Below are 18738 nucleotides of genomic sequence, written 5' to 3' on the forward strand. Positions count from 1 at the left end.
AGACCATCAATAGGTTCACGCAGCTTGACGTGTACCTCCTACCCTGCATCGCGGATATAGTCAATCAGATAGCTCAGTACAAGGTGTACTCGACCATAGACCTGAAATCCGCTTACCATCAGCTCCCCATCCGCCCAGAGGACTGCCCCTACACCGCCTTCGAGGTGGGTGGCAGGCTCTATCACTTCCTGCGCATCCCCTTCGGTGTCACGAATGGTGTCTCTGTCTTCCAGAGGGAAATGGACCGGATGGTGGACCAGTGCCAACTGAAGGCCACATTTCCCTACCTGGATAACATCACCATCTTTGGTCACGACTGGCAGGATCACAACTCCAACCTCCAACGATTTTTCCAAGCGGCCAAAGCTCTTAACCTCACCTATAACAGGGACAAGTGTGTGTTCAGAACCACCCGACTCGCTATCCTTGGGTATGTCGTGAGGAACGGGGTCATTGGCCCTGACCCCGACCGTATGCGCCCCTATTGGAACTCCCTCTTCCCACCACCCTCAGAGCCCTCAGACGGTGCCTGGGCTTCTTTTGCTATTTCGCCCAATGAGTCCCTCACTATGCAGACAAGGCCCGCCCCCTGGTCAAGTCCACCGCATTTCCACTCTCAGCCGAGGCCCGCGCGGCCTTCAGCCACATTAAAGGGGACATTGCCAAAGCAACGATGCATGCGGTGGACGAGACCATTCCCTTCCAAGTAGAGAGTGACGCCTCCGACTTCGCGCTGGCTGCTACCCTCAATCAGGCAGGCAGGCCAGTAGCATTCTTCTCTCGTACCCTTCAGGGCCTTGAAATTTGGCACTCCGCGGTGAAGAAAGAGGCCCAGGCCATATTGGAAGCTATTAGGCACTGGAGGCACTATCTCCCCGGCAAAAGGTTCACCTTGCTGACTGACCAGCGCTCAGTTGCATTCATGTTCAGCAACCAACTGCGGGGCAAAATCAAAAATGATAAAATTTTGAGGTGGAGAATAGAACTCTCCACCTACAACTATGACATCCTGTACCGGCCTGGAAGGCTCAATGAGCCCCCGATGCCCTATCCTGGGGAGCGTGTGCCAGTGTGCAGCTCGACCAGCTATACGCCCTCCATGCAGATCTTTGCCACCCGGGGGTCACCCGACTCTACCATTTCGTGAAAGCCCAGAACCTGCCGTACTCCCTTGAGGAAATCAGGACGATGACCAAGGACTGCCAAGTCTGCGCTGAGTGCAAACCGCACTTCTACCGTCCTGAAAAGGCACAACTTATCAAGGCCACCCGCCCCTTTGAGCGGCTGAGTGTCGACTTTAAGGGCCCCCTTCCCTCTACCGACCACAATGTGTACTTTCTCAACGTAATCGACGAGTACTCGCTGTTCACCTTTTGCCATCCCCTGCCCCGACACCACTACCATGTCCGTCATAAAAGCCCTGCGCCAGCTCTTCACTCTGTTCAGATATCCCTGCTATATCCACAGTGACAGAGGGTCCTCGTTTATGAGTGACGAGCTGCGCCAGTACCTGCTGGATAGGGGTATTGCTACTAGTAGGACCACGAGCTATAATCCCGGGGGGAATGGACAGGTGGAGAGGGAGAAGGCCACACTCTTAGCCCTTAGGTCAAAGTGACTGCCGGTCTCTCGATGGCAGGAGGTCCTCCCCGAGGCACTCCACTCCATCCGCTCCCTGTTATGCACGTCCACCAATGCCACCCCTTATGAGCGACTCTTTTCTTTTCCCAGGAAGTCTGCCACTGGGACCACCCTACCGGTTTGGCTGACGTCCCCAGGGCCAGTGCTGCTCCGGAGACATGTGAGGAGCAATAAATACTCCCCAATGGTCGAGAGGGTTCACCTACTTCATGCGAACCCCCAGTATGCCTACGTGGTCTTACCTGATGGGCGGGAGGACACGGTCTCCGTCTGCGACCTGGTGCCCGCAGGAGCACCAGACCCCTACCCCGAACACTCCACAGTGACTATGAACCCCGTACCCACCGATGTATATACCCACGAGACACCGCGCACACCAAGTCCTACACAGACTCCTCACAACACTCCCATAACGGGCACCACGCACACGTATGAGGGGTTACTGATATCTAACGGGCTGGCACCTCAAGTCAGGCCGGAGCCAGTACAACCATCGTCACCGGTGCTACGTAGATCGCAGCGACAGACTCGACCGCCTGATAGACTTAACCTGTAAATATACTTGTAAGAAACTTTGCCCGGTGGGGACTCTCTTTTAAAACAAAGGGGGGGGGGTGAATGTAGTGAACTACATATACCTGTCTGGACACGGCCCCTGATGACTGCTCCTGTGGCTCCTCCCACAGACCCCTGTATAAAGGCGATTGGAGGCACTGCTCCCCCCTCAGTCTCTGAGATGCTGTTCTCCGTTTTGCTGCTAATAAAAGCCTATCGTTCGCCTCCCGTCTCCGAGAGTTATTGATGGTGCATCAATTAGTAATGATCTTTCACAGATCACTAGATTCTGGAATGGTTCTGGAGAACTGAAGTTTGCAAATGTCTCTCCACTCTTTACGTGAGGGAGACAGAAGAAAATAAGTGAAAGGCCGGTTAGTCTGACTTCTCTGGTTAGGAAGATGTCGAAGTCCATTATTAAGGATGAGGTTTCGGAGTACTCGGAGGAACACGACAAAGTACACCAACATCAGCATCGTTTCCTGAAGGGAAAATCTTGCCTGACAAATCTGTTGGAATTCTTTGAGGAAATAACGAGCAGGAGAGACAAAGGAGAATTGTTTGATGTTGTGTACTTGGATTTTCAGAAGGCCTCTGACAGGGTGCCATAGATGAGACAGCTCAACAAGATGAGAAACCATGGTGTTACAGGAAAGACACAGGCATGGATAGAAGATTAGCTGATTGGCAGGAGGCAAAGAGTCTGCATAAAGGTGGCCTTTTCTGGCCAGCTGCTAGTGACAAATGGTGTTCCACAGGGGTCTGTGTTGGGACTGCTTCTTTTCATGTTATACGTCGATGATTTGTATGACAGAACTGATGGCTTTGACTTCCGGTAAGATGGCGATCGCTTAGCTGCTCCGAACGTTTGTTCCGTTACTGTCGCTACCTTTGCACTAAATGTCTCCATTTTATAAAGCTTAGTTAGGAATTATTTCGGTATCTCTTACTTGCCTGTGAATATATCTAACCTACAATGTCTAGCAAGAGTTCTAAATCCGGGAGAAAAGAAACTACGACCTCGTCGGACGTGACGATGGAGGCGCTTGAAAATCTCCGAGACGAAATCTTAAAGGAAATTAAAACCGCTTTCAAACAGTTAGAAGAGAAACTGGATCGGATCAACGATAAAGTGGACAAACATGCTGAACACTTATCTCGCATCGATTCGACTTCTGAAGCTTTAGAAAGTTGGGTTCGATACTTGGAGACTCTCTGTTCCAGCTTAGAGGAAAAATCTAATAAACTTCTTTCCAAAATGGTGGATCTCGAAAATCGCAGCAGACGCTGCAACATCAGAATTCTGGGATTACCAGAGGCAACTGAGAAGGGGTCAACCGTGAAGTTTTTCGCCGAGTTTCTCTGTGAGATATTCGGGAAGGATCTGCTTCCAAACCCGCCCGAGCTGGAACGTCCAGAGTTAACAGAGTTAACGTCCCCCCCGGAATTCTGGGCACCCGTCCGCGACCAGTAATCTTGTGTTTCCATCAATACCAGGTAAAACACAGTCTGATTGTAGAGGCACGTCGCAGGGGGTCTTTTCCTTTCCAGGATACAACCATTCGCTTTGTGGAAGATTTTGCACCCCAGACTTTAAAGATGCGCGCTGAGTATAAAGGCGTAATGAAAGTGCTTTTTGATCGTGGTTTCAAACCTTCCTTTCGTAATCTCGCTGACCTAAGAATCAAGTTTAATACCGGGGAATTCAAGTGGTTCAAATCAGCGAGGGAAGCTGAAGCATTTGTGGCAAGTCTTCCAGCTATCCAGTTATCTTCGGAATCTGATCGGACCTCCTAAAATGGTGGATAAGTACTCCTCGTAGTAAAATTACTTTCTCTGGACTCGGAATTCACTTGAATCACTCAGACATTATTCACTGAAACTCTAAAGGCTGTTGACAATCTCTCCCGGGATTTGGTGTGTGTGTAATCTATTTTTACCTCTGTATAACTTTACCTACAGAGTTCTACAACTAAATCTAACTTGTTTTGGAGGTTTGAAGTCTTTAGTGAAGGCCTCCCTGTTTGTCGGTTCACAGTTCAACTGCTGAGTTATTTTTCCTCTGTTTTAAATACTTATTTATTTTATCTTTTTCTTTTCTTCATCCCCTTTTTTTTCCATTCTCTGAATGTTTTTTTCTCCCTTCTCGGTAAACGGTTGATAAATACTCGTCTTGAATTTATAATTTTCCCCTTCCTCTTTTTTTTCTTTTTCCTTCTTACCTTTTTTTTCCCTTTCTCTTACTTTATTCTTTTATAATATTTCGCGGGTAGGTTAGTTTTGGTTTTCTCCCGATTCGCTCTGTATTAAGTTGTATATCTCGGCAGAAGGTGTTCTAATCTGTAGTTATGTTTTCTAGTGCATAAACTAGTTACTGTTTGTTATAGCATTTATACGGAACTGCTGTCAATGACACAGATCTGGAAGTTGTATTTGGGTTAATTTCTTTGGTAGAGCTAGCTACTTGTTTTGGTAGCCGTCTAGTTTTGGGTTGTGTGGGTGGGGTGGATTTTCCAGTTCCAACATTTCTTTATTGTTTAGGACATGTTTATATTTTGACCTTACGAATCTATGTTTACATCTCTGCTCCCAGACTGCTATTGTACCGCTTGATTTTTTTATATGCCTGCTGCCTTTTATGCATTAGTAATTGATAACGGCTAGTGCACTTAAATTTGTGAGCTGGAATGTAAAGGGACTGAACCACCCTGTCAAAAGGAGGAAGGTATTCTCACATATTAAACAACTCAAAGCTGACATTGCTTTCCTCCAAGAAACTCATATTCGTTGTTTTGATAACTCCCGGCTTCTGTCCAAGTGGGCGGGTCAGCATTTTCATTCATCCTTTGCCGCTAAAGCTAGGGGAGTCTCCATTCTTATTAACTCAAATATTCCTTTTGAACTCCATAATAAAATATCGGACACAAATGGCCATTTTATTATTGTTTCTGGTAAACTATATAACACTAAAGTTGCACTAGCAAACCTGTATGCCCCCAACTTTGATGATGTTAACTTTTTTGAACGGTTTTTTTCCTCACTACCAGACTTAAACTCATACTCTCTTATATTGGGTGGTGACTTTAACTGTTGGTTGGATCCTAAACTGGACTGATCGTCCTCTGTTACCAGATCACCTACCAAATCTGCCTTAGCTATTCAGTCGTTTCTCTCTAATTTTGGTATCTCTGATATATGGCGTTTCCTCCATCCTACGGAGAGAGATTATTCCTTTTTCTCACATGTTCACCATACCTTCACTAGAATTGACTATTTCCTACTCGATAACCAACTTATCCCATTTGCCCACACTTGTGACTATCAGAGTATACTGATTTCTGACCATGCCCCAATTACCCTCTCTCTGAACTTTCCCGGTCTCCCTCAGAGGAACAAACACTGGCGGTTCGATTCAACTTTATTATCGGATGATGATTTCGTAAAATTTATTAAAGACCAGATAACCTTCTATTTTAACACTAATACATCACCTGAAGTGCCATCCCAGATTGTCTGGGATGCCATGAAAGCATATTTGAGGGGTCAAATAATCTCTTACACAGCAAATCTCAATAGAAGATCCCGTGCAGATCGAGCAGACCTCATTAACCAGATTAAAGATGTGGATAAATTATATGCCCAAACTAAGAACCCTGAATTATACAAGAAGCGCGTTGAACTCCAAACTAAATTTAACCTTCTGTCCACTCAACCTGTCGAACGCCAACTTCTCGAAAGCAAGAGCCGCTTTTACATTCATGGGGATAAGTCTGGTAAATTCCTAGCCAATCAGCTGAGGCGTTCTAAAGCCAAACAACATATTACAAAGATCCGGAAGGAGAACGGAGACTTTACATCGGATCATTTAGAAATTAATGACGCATTTAAAAATTTTTATTCTCGGCTTTATTCCTCTGAATCCCTGAATGACAATATCTCTGTGGATCAATTTTTACAGAATCTGAATATCCCCTCACTTTCATCTGATTTCAAAGCCAAACTTAATGCGCCTATGTCACTAGAAGAAATATCTTTTGCAATTTCTGCACTGTCCTCAGGGAAATCTCCTGGACCTGATGGGTTCCCTGTGGAATTTTATAAATCATTCTCCTCACTTCTTTCTCCTCAGTTACTTTCAGTATTATCTGATTCGTTTAACTACGGCAAATTGCCACCCTCTTTCAATGAGGCATCTATTATTCTTCTTTTAAAAAAGGGCAAAGACCCAACAGAGTGTTCCTCGTACAGGCCGATCTCTCTGCTCAATGTTGATGTAAAGATCTTAGCTAAAGTGTTGGCTCATAGATTAGAAACCGTTATTCCCTCCATTATCTCTGATGACCAAACAGGCTTTATTAAAAACCGTCTCCCTTTTTTTAACATTCGGCGTCTATTTAATATTTTATACTCAGTTCCAACTGGGACTCCTGAATGTGTTATTTCCCTCGATGCGGAGAAAGCATTTGATCGTATAGAGTGGAACTACCTTTTTGCAGTCTTAGAAAAATTTGACCTCGGCCAAAGTTTCATCTCTTGGATCCAATTGCTGTACTTGTGTCCTACTGCTTCTGTTCTAACTAACTTTCAGAAATCCCAAGTATTCAATCTCAAACGTGGCACCCGTCAGGGATGCCCCTTAAGTCCCTTTCTCTTTGATTTGGCTATAGAACCTCTGGCGATAGCATTTCGAAAATGTCCTGAACTGACCGGGATTTGGAGAGGGGGTGTTGAACATAAAGTCTCTCTCTATGCTGATGACTTATTACTCTTTCCCTCATATCCGTCTACATCCTTACCTCTAATGTTTTCACTTCTTGACCAGTTTAGCCAGATCTCTGGCTATAAACTCAACTTACATAAGAGTGAACTTTTCCCAATTAATAAAGAAGCACAAGAACTAATATTTCGAGATCTCCCTTTTAAAGTAGTCCATAATCAATTTACTTATCTTGGAATTACAGTCACAAGGAAGTTTAAAGATCTCTTTCGTGAAAACTTTGTCAATCTTTCATATGCTACAAAACAGAGTCTGGTGCAATGGTCACCTCTATCTATGTCCTTGGTAGGTCGTATCAATGTTGTCAAAATGTATGTTCTCCCCAAATTCTTATACTTATTTCAATCTATCCCAATTTTTATTCCCAAATCTTTTTTTGATTCCTTAGACTCTATTATTTTGTCATATCTGTGGCAGAATAAGCGCTCTAGAATTAATAAAATCCACCTCCAAAAATCTAAAAAAGAGGGTGGCATGGCTTTACCTAACTTTCGCTTATATTACTGGGCAGCTAATATACGTTGTGCTGCCTTCTGGTCTTTCTTCCATGGTCAACCTGAGTGCCCTAACTGGGTGGCAATGGAGTTGAGCTCCACTAAAGAATTATCTATATCTGCACTTCTTGGCTCTGCACTCCCTAGCAGTCTGCCCAGATCAATAGCTAATCCTCTGGTTAGACACACTTTGCGTATATGGGCTCAGTTCAGGAAATGCTATGGTTTCCAGGGGTTTTCCATTTCTAGCCCTATCGCACATAATCACCTTTTTTTACCTACCACATTCGATTCAGCATTCCATGTTTGGTACAGGAAGGGCATTAGACATTTTGAAGATCTCTTCATTGATAACCGCTTCGCTTCTTTTCAACAGCTCTCTGTTAAGTTCAACCTGCCTAACGCTCACTTTTTCAGATATCTCCAAATCCGACACTTTACTGCTCCTTTAATTCCTAACTTTCCTGAAATGCCTGCGAAAAATGCTATGGACCTATTTCTCTCCATTAATCCACTAGGTAAAGGTTTAATTTCAATTATCCAAGATAAACTAGCAGCCTTACGACGGGCCCCTGTGGATAAAATTAAAATGGCCTGGGAGCAGGATTTAAATATCTCCTTATCCGAGGAGAGCTGGGACTCAGTTCTCAAATCGGTTAACTCAACCTCTCTTTGTGCTCGCCATTGTCTCTTACAGTTTAAGATTGTTCATAGAGCCCATATGTCTAAATCTAAACTATCTTGATTCTACCCTGGCATTAGTCCGCTCTGTGATAAATGCAAGAGGGGCGTGGCCTCTCTCATCCATATGTACTGGCTCTGTCCTAGCTTGGAGAAATTCTGGAAAAATGTCTTCACTACACTATCGGGTATTCTGAATCAGCACCTAGAACCTAACCCCTTAATTGCTCTGTTCGGTTTTTGGGGCGAGACAGATTTATGTCTGGGTCCGACCAAATGCCGAATACTATCCTTTGCCTCTCTCCTGGCGAGACGCTTGATCCTCCTTAGATGGAGAGATGTTGCCCCGCCCACTCATGCGCAATGGCTTAATGACATTATGGCCTGCTTGGACCTCGAAAAAATTCATTATTCAGTTCTCAATTCGGATTTAAAGTTCCATAAGATCTGGGGGCCTTTTATCGAGTACTTTCATAACCTTCCTCTTGACTAGGGTTTTTTTTTCTTTTCGGTCCCTTGCTTTCAGCTCCCTTTTTTTTCTCTGGTAGTAGGCATTATTATCCTCTGTTGCTAAGTGTATTCACAGTCTGGGAGTTTGACTGTCCTGACCTATACTCTTTATATTGTGTGGTGGTTGGTCTGGAATTGTTGTTTTTTTTCTAGTGTTGTGGGGTTTGGGGAGGACACTAAGCTCACTTGTCTTTAATTTAGGTGCTTTTTTGTTAAATTCTCTTCCTTTGTAGCATATTGTTATTGTATGCTTAACCTTGCTCTGTATTAATGCTCCTCATTGGGATTTGGGGTTTTTAATTTTGTAAAATGTTTTGAAAAACTAATAAAAAAAAAGAAGAACTGATGGCTTTGTGGCCAACTTTGCAGACGGCACGAAGACCGGCAGAGAGGCAGGTAGTGTTAAGGAAGCAGGAAGTCTGCAGAAGGTCTTGGATTAGGAGAATGGGCAAATAATTGGCAGATGAAACATAGTGTAGGGAAGTGTACGGTCATGCACTTTGGTAGAGGAATAAAGGTGTAGACCATTTTCTAAATGGAGAGACAATTTGAAAATTAGAAGTGCAAAGGAACTTGGGCAGGATTTCCTAAAGGCTAACTCACAGGATGAGTCGGTGATAAAGGAGGCAAATGTAATCATTTTGGAGGACTAGTAAATGGTATTTTCCGATACAGTGCAGAATAGACCCTTCTGGCTTTCCCAGCAACCCCTGATTTAACCCTAGCCTGATTCAGGAGAATTTACAATGACCAGTTAATGTTCCAACCGGTACGTGGTTGGACTGTGGATGGTGTTACGTACCCCGTAACTGGGTGTCTGACCAGCAGAGAAAGAAGAATCCGTTGGAGTCTGGTGGTACCAAACTAAAGGTGTTTATTAGTAAACTACACAATACAATATCAAAAATGCAAATATACATATAAAACAAGTTAGCAGTAATAAACCTAAAAGTGTAGGAATAATAATAATCAATAATAAACAAGCTCTATCAATGTCTAGGGGTAAATGAATTGTCATAGGAAAGTATAGAGTTCAGTTCAGTTCATAAATGCTGAGGTGGTTATGGTTGTTGTGTTGAAATCGTTGGAGAGAGAGAGAGAGAGCGAGCGAGAGGTAACAGCTACAGCAGGCAGGCAAACCTTTTGTGGCTTTCTTAATCCATCGTATCGTTGTGGTCATTCAGTTATGACCCCTCTGGTCTTCAGCTAGACCGTTCTTCTGTGGTGGACTCGTCACTCTGGCATGAGTGGACACACACACAAGTCCCCACCGGCCCTGCTGTAACACTGTGAGTTTTACTGACCGATCTCCTGGTTCGGTCTCCGAAGCCCCCCACCTTTCTGTGGGTTCCCAACACTCAGTCAGTGTCCACTGGTGTGTCTGAAGGGTGTCTGTCCAGTCCTGTCTTTTATCCCCACTCACGGGGTCTCAGCTATCCATCAAATCAGGCCACTCCTGCTATCTCCTGAGGAATGTTAACGAGCAAAGTAAAGTCCTTGTAGTGGAGGGTAAACAATCCAGGAAGAGTCATAATACAGTAAATCAACAGTCTCTCTCCCCCTCTTATCTGTAGCAAATGTTCTTGCCTGGGCTTTATCTCCCTCTCTCTCAATAGCAGCATAACAACAGCAATAGTTCGTAGTTCTCGGGGGGGGGGGGGGAATGGTTAACTCTGCACCCCATTGTCCATCAAGTCTGTCCATCACTCATAACAATGGAAATCGTAGCACCTGCAGGAAGCCCATGCAGTCGTGGGGAGAATGTACAGAAAGTGACAGGAATATAAGAGCAAGGATGTGATGTTGAGAATTTATGAAGCATTGGACAGACCACGCGGAGTTTAGTGAGCAGTTTTGGGCCTCTTATCTAAGAAAAGATGAGCTGGCATTGGAGACGGTTCTGAGGAGGTTCACGAGAATGATTCTGGGATTGAAAAGGTTAATGTATGAGGAGCATTTGATGGCTCTGTGCCTGTACTCGCTGGAATTTATAAGAATGAGGGGGGATCTCATTGAAAAACTGATTGAATATTGAAAGGTCTAGACAATGTGAATATGGAGAGGATGTTTCCTTTAGTGGGTAAGTCTTGGATCAGAGGGCATGGTCTCAGAATAGAGGGACATCCATTCAGAACAGAGAGAAGAAAGAATCTCTTTAGCCAGAGGGTGGTGAGTCTGTGTCATTCACTGCTATAGATGGCTGTGGAGGCCAAGTCACTGAGTATATTTAAAGCAGAAGGTGATCGGTTCTTGATTAGTAAGGGTGTCAAAGGTTACAGGGAGAAGGCAGGAGAATGGAGTCATGAAGGATAATAAATCAGTCGTGAAGTAATGGTGGAGCAGACTTGATGGGCCAAGTGGCCTACTTCTGCTCCTATCTTTTATGGTCTGATGAACACAGGAAACCACCAGGAGAGAGAAAGTGGACAGGCAGCCAGTACAGTGTACCCCCATGGCTGGTCCCTCAATAACCAGTATAAACTGTTGATGGAATGACCTAGCAGAGGAATGCCACAGTGGTCAGGTCTTTGGTCAGGTCTGGCTCTGTGGCTCTCGAAAGGAAGGGGTAAGAGGTGAGCAGCAGTATTAGGAGATTCATTGGTTAGGCAAACAGACAGAAGGTTCTGTTGATGAGAATAAGATTCCTGCATGGTGTGTTGCCTCCTTGGTGCCATGGTCAGGAACATTTTGAATCAAGACTATAGCATTCTTAAGAGGGGAGGGTGAGAGCTGGCGGTTATGATACACGTCAGTATCGATGATATAGGCAGGAAGTGTGGTGAAATTCTGCAAAGCAAGTTCAGGGAGTTACCTGCTAACTTAAGTGACAGGACCTCCAGGGATGTGATCTCAGGATTGATACATGTTCCATGTGCTAGTGAGGAAAGAACTAGAAAGATAGTAATCCGGTTAAGGAGATGGTGCGGGAGGGAGTGTTTCAGATTTCTGTAGCATTGGGCTCTAGACCGAGGAAGGAGATACCTGTACAGATGGGATGGTTTGCATCTGAACTAGAGTGGGGGGTGGCCAATATACTTACGGGAAGGTTTACTAGTCTGCTTCAGGGGTGGGGGGGGGGTTATGCTAGAGCTGGAGGGGGATGGGGACCAGAGTGCCAGGGAAGGTAAGGGAGTGTTTGTGGGGAAGTTGATGTTAAGCCCACACACAAAGACAGGGACTGAAAGGTTGATCATGATGACAAGAATGGTTTGAGTTGAGTCTATTTCAATGTAAGGAGTATCGTAGGTAAGGCAGATGAGCTTAGAGCCACAGATCAGCATGTAGGATTATGATACTGTAGCCACAGAGAGACTCAATTGCAGGAGGGGCAACTCAGTGTTCCAGGGTTCTGTTGTTTTAGACAGATAGAGGGGTAGTGTTAAAGGAGGTGCGGTGGCATTACTTATCAGGGCAAATGTCACAGCAGGTCTCAAACAGTATAGATTGGAGGACTCATCTACTGCGGCTATATGGGTGGGACTGAGGATAAGAAAGGGATAACTACCTTAGTGGGATTATATTATGGACCATCCAATATTCAGTGCAATTTAGAGGAGCAAACTTGTAGAGACATTGCAGGGAAGAATAATAAATTTGTGATAGTAGTTGAAATTATCTTTCCGCATATTGACTGGGACTGGATGAGTTAGAGTTTCCCATATGTGTTCGGTGAAGTTTTCTTAATCAATAAATAGAGGTCCCAACTACAGAGAGTGTGATGCTAGATGTCCTGTTAGGCACACAGGTGACAGAAGTGAGCATCGATGAAGACTTTGGACCTAATAATCAAATTCCATTAGTTTCAAGATAATTATGGAGCAGGATAGAACTGGTCTTGAGTTAAGATTGTAGATTGGAGAAAGGCCAATTTTGATGGCATTAAAAAGGATGTGGTAAGTGTGGAGTGGGATAGGTTGTTTGCTAAGTAGGAGAGCTTCAGAAGTGAAATTTTGAGAGTATAGAGTTTGTATGGGGGGACTAAGAAATGGTGGACAAACCTGATAGGTACTTTGCGTCAGTCTTCACTGTGGAAGACACCAGCAGTATGCCAGAAATTCAAGAGTGCCCGGGGGCAGGAGTGAGTGTTGTTGCTATTACTAAGGAGAAGGTGCTTGGGAAGCTGAAAGGTGTGAAGGTAGGTAAGTCACCTGGACCAGGTGGACTACACCCCAGGGTCTGAAAGAGGCAGCTGAAGAGATTGTGCAGGAGGCATTAGTAATGATCTTTCAAGAATCATTAGAATCTGGAATGCTTCCAGAGGTCTGGAAAACTGTAAATGTCATTCCAATCTTTAAGAAGGGAAGGAGGGAAAAGACAAGAAATTATAAGCCAGTTAGCCTGACTTCAGTAGTTGGGAAAATGTTGGAAAGGATGAGGTTTTGGGGTACTTGGAGCTCATGATAAAATAGACTGAAGTCAGCATAGCTTCCTTAAGGGAAAATTTTGCCATACAGAACTGTTGGAATTCTTTGAGGAAATAACAGGCACAACAGAGAAAGGAGTGGATGTTGTTTACTTGGATTTTCAGAAGGCCTTTGACAAGGGGCCATGCAGGAGGCTGCTGTACAAGATAAGAGTCCATGGTATTACAGGATGGATGGAAGACTGGCTGGCAGGAGGCAAGGAGTGGGAATATAAGAAGCCTTTTCTGGTTGGTTGCTGATGACTAGTGGTGTTCTGCGGGAGCTGGTGTTAGTGCTGATTCTTTCCACGTTAAACGTATGTAACCCTCTCACTGAATGCTCGTAATGAGTTAACTACTACCTTGGGTACAAGCTAACAGCAACAATGTATGGGGAGTAACGGTGAGAAGGACATTTCCAATAAATAAACACGTTTAGGGTAAATATAATTCAGGTCAATACAAATCAGAAACATTTGAATGTTCCTTTAAGGGAAAGTAGTTTGTTCCTTGTGTGAATACTGACACACCCATGCAAATTTACCTTGGAAGCAATAATTTAACTCACACCAGTATAAGCTTATATTATAGTTGTATTGACAAAATATTTTAAACTACAATAAACAAAATAAAGAAAAGGGCCCACTGCATACGTATTAGCCTAATGTGTGCACATAATCATTGGAGCATGGCCAATCGGGGTTTGCTTCATTCCGTTTACTCACGGTACTGAACAATTCTGTCTGAAGCACAGTCCAAGCAAAGCACAAATAAATGTCCAAGGACAAGACATCTTGTACTTTCTCCAAGGTTGTGTAATAACTAACTGATTAAAAGTTATCTGTGCATTCTCTCTGAGGCCATAGCCTGCGTGAGAATTTTCCCACTGCAGTATAGGTCCTTCTAAATGAGTTCATATTCTTCTGATATGTTCATTGTCCATTTCCTTTTCACTTCCTCTCAAGACCATAAGATATAGGAGCAGAAGTAGGCCATTCAGCCCATCGAGTCTGCTCCGCCATTCAGTTATGGTTGATCCAATTCTTCCAAATATCCCCACTCCCCTGCCCTCACCCTATACCCTTTGATGCCCTGGCTAATCGAGAACCTATCTATCTCTGCCTTAAATGCACCCAATGACTTGGCCTCCCCAGCTACTTGTGGCAACAAATTCCACAGATCTACCACCTTCTGACTACAGTAATTTCTCCACATCTCAGTTCTAAAAGGACATTCTTTAATCCTGAAGCCGTCCCCTCTTGTCCTAGACTCCCCCACCATGGGAAATAACTTTGCCATATCTAATCTGTTCAGGTCTTTTAACATTCGGAATGTTTCTATCAGACGCCCCTCATTCTCCTGAACTCCAGGAAATACAGCCCAAGAGCTGCCAGACGTTCCTCATACGGTAACCCTGTCATTCCTGGAATCATTCTCGTGAATCTTCTCTGAACCCTCTCCAATGTCAGTATATCTTTTCTAGAATAAGGAGTCTTCTCCCAAAAACTCCTGCACTCTGTCCAGAAAATGGCAACCCTTCTCCCCACACACCCACCCCCCGATTCCTCTAGAATGTTCCGGGACATCCTATTGGACAAAATGTTAACAAGATAAATCCTATAGGCTATTACAACAAGCCAAACTTAATCAACCGAATTATTATTTTAAACAGCGAAAAACAGAAATACTTGATTGTACAATGTAGTTAAAGGAAAAAATTGCATTTTGAGGAAAATCTTGAAAATAAAATGCCCAGCCTCATAACTGTATTAATACAATAAAGCATGGTCTAAGTCAGTGTATTACATCCTCCCCCTGTCAAAATAGGCAAGTCCTCATGACTTTGCAAACTTTTGGAACTTTCCAAATCCATTATTAATAATACAATACTAATACTCAGTCTCACGGCATTCAAATGAATTGCGTGAGTACAGGACCTCCAATCCATTTGTAAATGGAAGTGACATATCTCACCATTGGAATTGAAAAAACACTCCAATTTTCAGATGCATCATATGCCAGCCTATCGGGAGGTTTCCTGACTTTGAGATCTCATCTCATTTTCAGTTCCTTCAGTTTCAGTCTTTCCTTGTGACTTTTCGTGTTTACTTTGAAATCTCTCATCCTTTCCACCATTCATTCCTTCCTGCAACTCAGTTCCTCCTGCCCTCTGACTAAACTCTGTTTCACCTTCAACTATATTTGAGTCCAGTTCCCTTTCAGTATCTAATATCACTTCTGGTTGTCTTCCCCATTATACCCAGGTCTAGACCGAAACGTTCTGACATCTCCTCATCAACTCCTCCTGGAAGGTTTGCTTAAGGCAAGTCATACCACATTCCAGTTTCCTCATCTTCTGAGTCAGTACCGTATTCAGTGAATTTGTCTGGTTCCACCGAAACCACACTATTGTCTGGCTTACCTTCAGCTTGTTTATTTTTAAATTCTCATTTGCAGAGTTTTTTTAACTGGGTGTAGGTTCTGCGTCAGACTCCGAGTCAATATATACTCCCTGCCCTAGGGCTAAAAGATATTTCCGATGGAGAATTTTTACAGGACCATTTCTATGTTCTACTTTCAACTGAAAAAAATGGCAAGCTTGACATCTGACCCTCCACGACATAAGGTGTAGAAATCCAGTGGTCGGCCAACTTATGCATCCCTTGAAGTCCTAAATTTCTTATTAGAACTCTATCTCCAGGCATTAGTTGAGAAATTTAATCTTTTGTTTGTATCACTTATTTTCTTAGTTTTGTTTTCTAGCTGAAGCCACTGCGAATCCGTAAGCCTTTTGCAGATCTTTCTCCATGTTGGACACATACTTGAGATAAGTTTTCTGTGGCAAGTCCTCACTAAGGTTTCCAAAACAAAGATCCACAGTTAATCTTCCTTTGCGTCTGAATATTAAATGGTGTGGTAGGTAGCCAGTGGCTTCCTTCTGTATACAGTTATATCAATGTACCAAATGTCGAATACGCTGACTCCACTCACTCTTTTCCCTGACACCTAGCATGTCCAACAATGTTGTGTTAAATCCCTCAGGCTGAGGATTGCCTTGACAACGATATGGCACAGTTCTCGACTTCTCAACTCCAAGCATACTCAGTAATTCATGTACGAGACCGCTCTCAAAATCCCCTCCCTGATCACTGTGCATCCTTCTCGGGAGGCCATGATGAGTAAAGTATTTCTCCCACAACACTTCGGCAGCTGTGGATGCTTTCTGATTCTTTATGGGGAAGGCTTGAGCATATCTGTCTGGCGTCTGATCAGTGATGACTGAGGCATCTGCAGTGTTACTTGAATCAGGCTCTCTAGAGAGGAAATCCATACACTCTAAATCAAGTGGTCCCATGCTTTGTAGATGAGACAAGGGAGCAACTCTTTTCAGTTGTGCCTTCCTCTGAATACAACGAATGCAAGACTTACAGTAATCTTCAACTTCAGACTTCATTCATAGCAGTAGAAATGATCTCTGCCTAATCAATAACTCTTGCCAAAATCCCAAATGACCTGAATCATCATGAATTGACCTCAGTACAATCATCCTGTACTTCTCAGGCTAAATCAAATGGAATGTTGAGTTCCGTTTGCAGAAGATATATCCGTGTATAAAACTTTGTTCCTCAATTCTAGTTTGTCCCATTCCCTCATCAGTAGGAGTATAATAGGGAGTTTTGTCTTCACAACTTCTGAAATTTCTCTCTTGGAAATGGCTGAATAGATTTCACCTATACAAGGGTCACCTTGCTGTGCTACTGACAATTCAAGAGGGTTCGAGGCAGGCAACTGCTTCGTATTCAGCATGGTCAGATTGCATTATGCTTGTGGAACGGCATGGCTAGAAGCTCCAAATGATTGACAGCTCTATCAGACCATAGTCTTTGCTCCGATTTGCCAACTATGGTCCGATTTGACACATTGCTTTAACCACTGAGGCAGGAGTATCCTCCCACCAGCATCTCATAAGAGTGTTGTGATAAGGCATTGGCTTCAATGTTTTGACTTTCTGGCCAATATTTAAGGTTGAAATCATGGGCAGACAACATCGCCAACTGGTATCCAGTTTTCCAGACATCAGAATATAAATTGGCAGATTGTTGTCAGTTCTCACCACATTGATAGTCATTGAGTTCGTCTATTACGGCCTATTTCGATGCCAGAAACTCCAATTTGTAAGCTGGTTAGTTTCATTCAGATGGCAACAAACTCCAGCTAATGAAAGCAACAGGTCTCAGCTGTCACCTTCAAACACCACCTAACCCTTCACGGCTAGCGTCTGTGTGCAATACACATCCAACCAAAGGTTTGTAAAGGCAGACACGGTTGCTTTAGTCAGTAACACTTTAAGCATTTGAAATGCCTCTTTACACTTTGCATACCATCTTTTCCCAAAAGCCTCAGAAAGGTTAAGGTAAGTCTTGGCTTTTTCTTTCTTTGGCTTTCTTCCTTTCTTTGCTGAGGGGAGATAACCACACAGGAATTCAATAGGTTCAAAGGTACATTTAATGTCAGAGAAATGTATACAATATACATCCTGAAATTCTTTTTCTTCACAAACATCTCCGAAAACAGAGGAGTGCCCCAAAGAATGAACGACAGTTAAATGTTAGAACTCCAAAATCCCCCCGGCTACCCCCTCCCTCGCACAAACAGCAGCAAAGCAACGATCCCCCCACCCCACCCCCACAGCAAAAAATCATCAGTGCCCTCCACCAAGCACTCAAGCGTGCAGCAAAGCATCATGGAAACATAGAAAACCTACCGCACAATACAGCCCACAGTGCTGTGCCGAACATGTACAACAATAAAGACACAGCCTTGCAGTTACCCCAAAGACCACTCATTCACCCAGTATTCGACATACCACAGGCTCTCTCTCTCCCTAAAAGTGAAAAAGAGGTGTCCCCATTTCACAGTGAGAGGGGAGACATAACAAACAACTCGCTGATTTACGATGTTAAGAGTCCATTACATCACTTTTTCTGAGCTCTGTGTCCGGAGAGTTGGCCCCAGAAAGGCGCAGCCCCCTGCATACACAACCCACGGCAGCTAACCCACTGCTCCTGATGTTCCGTGTTCTCCCGCGGTGTTTCATTCAGGGGCACCGGCCTAGAATCAGCCCATCTCCACAGCCACGAAAATCCAGCACCCTGAAGGCAGGCTAGTCTTCCAGGCCGCATCCTCGGGATATTGAAAAGCAGCCGGTCGTGAGGCCCTGAGAACGGGTCCCATTCCCACAAAGAACCGAAGTCAGAGTGTAACTCCAGGTCAGGATCTTCAAAAGAACTTTGAAAAGGAAAAGAGAAGTTGATTCAAAGGGTGGCTCATTCTGGAGTAGTTTTTCACAAATCTTCAGAAGTACCCATAGAATCTAAGGACTGAATGCAGAGCACGCAGAGTTCCGGGTCTTGGCCATGTGATTACTGCCTCTATCTTAGACAGATCTGTAGCCCCTCCATCCTGAGAGACTATATGTCCTTCACAGCCGACTGACATTTTACAGAACGGGCACTGGTCCAATGACAGTTTTAAACCTTCAGCTTTCAGGCAGTCTAACAATTTCAGTCGTCTTGTCTCGTGCTCCTCTGGTGTTGAACCGAACACTATGAGATCATCCAAGTTCACCAGTACCTCAAGCAGAGTCATGTCTCCAACCGTCTGCTCTATGACACGTT

General features: G+C 44.0%; 1 protein-coding gene across 4 annotated transcripts in view; it reads left to right on the top strand.

The window, feature by feature from the left end:
* The window catches only part of rubcnl (rubicon like autophagy enhancer), a 122558-nt gene that overhangs the window by 59789 nt on the left and 44031 nt on the right, over positions 1-18738 (top strand). For 2 of the 4 annotated variants that reach the window (XM_073044596.1, XM_073044597.1), the window contains exon 2: positions 15325-15383. The exons of the other annotated variants lie outside the window; for them this stretch is intronic. The gene's annotated coding sequence lies outside the window, so the exon portion shown is untranslated. The remainder of the gene's footprint in view (positions 1-15324; positions 15384-18738) is intronic. 4 annotated transcript variants of the gene reach the window in all.

Source organism: Hemitrygon akajei, chromosome 5 (assembly GCF_048418815.1).
Source record: "Hemitrygon akajei chromosome 5, sHemAka1.3, whole genome shotgun sequence".
NCBI classification, from domain to species: domain Eukaryota; kingdom Metazoa; phylum Chordata; class Chondrichthyes; order Myliobatiformes; family Dasyatidae; genus Hemitrygon; species Hemitrygon akajei.